Source organism: Osmerus mordax, chromosome 1 (assembly GCF_038355195.1).
Source record: "Osmerus mordax isolate fOsmMor3 chromosome 1, fOsmMor3.pri, whole genome shotgun sequence".
NCBI lineage: Eukaryota > Metazoa > Chordata > Actinopteri > Osmeriformes > Osmeridae > Osmerus > Osmerus mordax.
In genome coordinates, this window is record NC_090050.1 from 25663795 (window position 1) to 25668794 (window position 5000).

The 5000-nt window shown below is 48.7% G+C and overlaps 1 protein-coding gene across 1 annotated transcript in view; it reads right to left on the reverse strand.

Annotated features, from left to right (window-relative positions):
* The window catches only part of rap1gapb (RAP1 GTPase activating protein b), a 17692-nt gene that overhangs the window by 11607 nt on the left and 1085 nt on the right, over positions 1–5000 (reverse strand). The gene's annotated exons all lie outside the window — the stretch shown is intronic.

Consider the following 5000-nt stretch of genomic DNA (forward strand, 5'->3'; position numbering starts at 1 on the left):
AGAAACTATGTAATGGCTGAATATCTATATATTGTCAAGGACATAAAGCAGAGACAGCTGCTCACTAAATACAGAATGAGTGACCACACCCTTCCAATCGAAAAAGGAAGACATAAAAAAAACATGGTTAACTAAAGAGTACAGAATCTGTGGGCACTGTACATCAGGGGAAATTGAAACAGAAAAACATTTCCTATTTAAATGTTACAGTAAGAGGTCAATTATAAGTTCAAGTACAAGAGATCAATATCTGGAAAAATGTAACCAGGTAATTGAAAACTACACAGAGCTTGATATAAACGAGAAATCTCTGGTTTATCTGTTGAGACTTAATGACTGTGGATCTTGACAGGACTGACCACTGACACACATTGAACCTCATAGCACTTACAAACACACACAAACACACACACAAACACAAACACACACACACACACACACACACACACAACAACCCTTCCCGGTGTGACTTCCACCCAACCCTGACCCCCAGAGGACACTGTTAGTTCTGCAGATCTGAACCCAGTTAAGATGTTGAGTATCTTCAGTCCTTAGATCCCAGACTTGGGTCAACCCTCTACACAAACCCAGGCTGTACCTTCACACCCCACCCCCACCCCCACCCCAGCCCAGCCCACCCCCACCCCCACCCCAGCCCACCCCACCCCCACCCCCACCCCAGCCCACCCCACCCCCACCCCCACCCCAGCCCACCCCACCCCCACCCCCACCCCAGCCCCAACCCACCACACACAACCTCCAGCCCCACCCCAACCCCAGCCCACCACCGGCCCAGCAGCCCCCCGGCCAGCAGCCCCCCGCCAGCAGCCCCCCGCCAGCAGCCCCCCCGCCCAGCCTTTCCCAGTCCAGAGAGAAGCTACATAGTGGGGTTCTGGATCACCACGTATTGCTTTGCAGCGTTTCCTTGACTAATGCTGTACTAAACACTGTTGATTTCCTCCCTGCTTCCCCGTGCAGTAAATCCGATTTTACAACAAACACTGCACTTCGTAATTAAGCGCTTAGCAAAGCATCTAATCTGGAAGGTCTGAATAGCACAGCGCTGGCAGACTGGTTCACTGTGGCTGGTCCACATGCTCCTCCAGACATGCTGACTCACACACAGGAGGCACGCTCTTCAGAAGCACGCTCTTCTCCTCCTGGATGATCTGCTGCACGAACAACATGCTAGTCAAATCTCTATTAGTGCATCGCTTTGGATAAAAGCACCTGATAAATCGAGAAAATGTCACGTTAAGTTTGTGTGCACTAGTGAATCGCCGTATTGGATAAAACCATCTGCTTAGTAAATACATGAGTTTGAATACATGAATACATGAGGACAGCAGTGTCCTGGAGTTTGGATACGAGGAGAGCCTTCATTGGAGAGTCTTCGTAGAGCTGTGGACTTGACATAGAGGGAAGACCAGTCGTGTTCAGGAACTACAGCCCGCCCACTGGCTTCATGTACAGCAGAGTGACTCGTTTCTCTGTGTGATTGTTCCTCTCAGACAAAGGCACACGTCACCCTGCACGCTGCGTCAAACCACAGCCAATTTCTGAGAAACGCACTGGTGAACAACAAAGCCATCTAGCCAGCCAGCCATCCCGCCAGCCATCCAACCATCCAGCCATGCCGCCATCCAGCCAGCTATCCAGCCAGCCAGCCAGCCATCCAGCCATCCAGCCATCCAGCCATCCAGCCACCCAGCCAGCCATCCATCCAGCCAGCCAGCCAGCCATCCAGCCATCAATCCAAGAATAAGAGCCCAGGACATGAAAACAAAGACCTCTTAAGCATTACATTTACATTTATGCATTTAGCAGACGCTTTTATTCAAAGCGACTTCCAAGAGAGAGCTTTACAAAAAGCATAGATCACTGATCATAACAACGAGATAGCCCCAAACATTGCAAGCAGCCAAAACATGAAGCATACATTGTGGAAAACCAAATAAGTGCCAAAGGGAAGAACCATAAGCGTGAAATGACGTTCACCCATGCACACGCACATACACACACAAGCACACACTCTCTAGACTTACCATACACTTCTGGTCTTTGAGAAGGTCTTGTCAATCCTACAGAAAGAGAGAGAGAAAGAGAGAAAGAGGGGGGGAGAGAGTGTGAGTTATTAAACAGTGTTATTTAAAAAGGGTGTTTTCAATTCCCTCAGTGTGTTAGCAGGGCTGGGGCCCAGAGGGGGGGGGGTGCTGGGGGCTGGCGGGGGGGGGGGGGGGGGGTGCTGGGGGGTTCTTTGGCATTCTCCCTGTAGTTAACTCTCCCCGCCTTAGCGACCCGCCTTAGCGACTAGCCCCAGACTCAATCAACACTTCCCACAGCCGATCAATCACCCATGATTCCCTCTTTCCTCCGCTAAGCCAATCAAACTAAATGTCATTGTCAGTCAATCAAAGCGGAACAGTCAGCCAGTCAGCACGACCATCTGACACAGAAACAGTCAGCCAGTCAGCACGACCATCTGACACAGAAACAGTCAGCCAGTCAGCACGACGATCTGACACAGAAACAATCAGCACGACCATCTGACACAGAAACAGTCAGCCAGTCAGCACGACCATCTGACACAGAAACAGTCCACAGCTGTCTCTCTAGGACATGAGACTGGCTGACTTGTGTCCATACAAACACATCTGTTAAGAGTATACACATACAGTATACATGCAGGTTACCATGTCCCTGATTGAGCAGAAGGTGGATGTGATGAGAGACAGGTCAGGTGTACACCATCATGTATCTCAGTGTGTGTAAACAGGGTGATTCTGAAGATTCTGAAGAGACCAACATCTCTTCCCTGCTCGCCTCAAGGATGACACACTGAAGGAACGACATCCCTCCCTCTCCTCCTCCCCTTCTGTCAAACGAAGAATTTCAACATGACAAATGACAAGCGACAGTCAGAAACACCTCACACTCTCACACACACACACTCACACACACACACTCACTCACACCCCTGCAGAACACAGCACGCATTCTAATGGCAGACTTACTGTGGCCACCCCCCAAACATGAATTAATGAACACTTCATCCTCCAGGTTTTATACTCTGCTCAGGGCGTCTGAGACGGTACATAGCACTTGTTTGGGGACATATGGAGATATTATCAGTGATTTGAGGTTAAAACCATGGGCGGGGACGACGACAGTGGAGGTGATGATGGGGCTGGGGTGCAGTCCAGAGTTTTAGCCACTAAGTGGCTCAGTGGAGCGCTGACTTGGCAGAAGCTACAAGTGGGGAGTCAGGTGGCTGAGCGGTTAGGGAATCGGGCTAGTAATCTGAAGGTTGCCAGTTCGATTCCTGGCCGTGTCAACTGACGTTGTGTCCTTGGGCAAGGCACTTCACCCTACTTGCCTCAGGGGGAATGTCCCTGTACTTACTGTAAGTCGCTCTGGATAAGAGCGTCTGCTAAATGACTAAATGTAAAATGTAAGTAGCGTCTCTCTCTCCCTCCCCCTCAGACCTCCCTCAGACCTCCCTCCCCTCAGACCTCCCTCAGACCTCCCTCCCCTCAGACCTCCCTCAGACCTCCCTCCCCTCAGACTGCCCTCCCCTCAGACCTCCCTCCCCTCAGACCTCCCTCCCCTCAGACCTCCCTCAGACCTCCCTCCCCTCAGACCTCCCTCAGACCTCCCTCCCCTCAGACTGCCCTCCCCTCAGACCTCCCTCCCCTTAGACCTCACTCCCCTCTCCTTAGGTTTGATCAGGTACTGATCAGGCTGTTTCCAGGCTGGATGGGAGGTTGCTGACTCAGGGCTGTGTGGACACTGTCAACAGTCAGACTCTCACAACATGTGGATGTGTGATGTATGTGAGTGTGCGTGGATGTGACACACATTTTCCCACGTTTTTTGTTTACCAGTGTATCAAGGGTGCGATCTGATTGCTATGGGAACCCAAACAGACATGGGGGGAGAGGGGGGAGAGAGAGAATAGAGGAGGATTGAGGGAGGACAGTGGAAAGATAGACAGGTACTGGTTGAAGTTCTGTCACCTTAAAAAGTTTAAAAACACTAAGACTTTGATCATTTTGAAAAATACTTTTTAATTATAATTTTAGATTGTTTTTTTAGATGTATCATGTTTTTCCTAAGTGAATCACTGTAAACATCCGGAACACTCCAGAACACTCCGGAACACTCTCTGCTACGTCCTGCCAGCGTTGGTGCCTGCTGAATCTACTTCTGGACTTCTGGTTCTGGTAAACATTCGTCCTCAGAACAGAGTCTGAAATGTTTCAGCAAATTGAACGTTTGATACATTTCATGCTATAATAGGAATGCAATTTCCACTTGGCTGTCTGCAACATTTTAAATCATTTCCCAGCGTTTTGTCAACTGCCCACATTAAGTGCAATTTCTAATAAGCTGTAATCAGAAATCAATAATGAAGCCATTTCCGCCAGGACAGAACCCATTTCCTTTTGTAGAAGTCTATTTCTATCAGCTTTAAAAACAAACATTCAGACAACAGGTGCTAATCTCCTTGTCGTATCATTTGATGTAATCACCTCAGATCACACACACACCCAGAACATCCTCCATGTACCCCTCCAATACCACATCTCCCACAACTCATCCAACATTAAGAGGTGCATTTCCCAAGTGCTAAAATATAATACTGAAAGCATACTTACATATATAAAATAGTCAATAAGTATACACAATCTGTATATTTTAAGACCCAGCTAGCTCCAGAACCAGCTAGCTCCAGAACTCAGCCCCAGGGCCCAAAGGGGGGCCCAGGAGAAAAATAGCATAAGAATTAAATAAGCTTGTTTCCAGACAACAACATCATTTCTTAGAGTGGGGAAAGTGGTCAGTGGGAGGCTCAAATATCTATTAGTGTGTGTGTGTGTGTGTGTGTGTGCATGTACGATTGTGTGGATGTGTGTACCAGCTTGCCTGCCTATCTGACTGTTTGTGGTGTGTGTCTGTTTGTGTGTGAGTGTTTTTCTGTGTTCATCACAGAGCCAAGT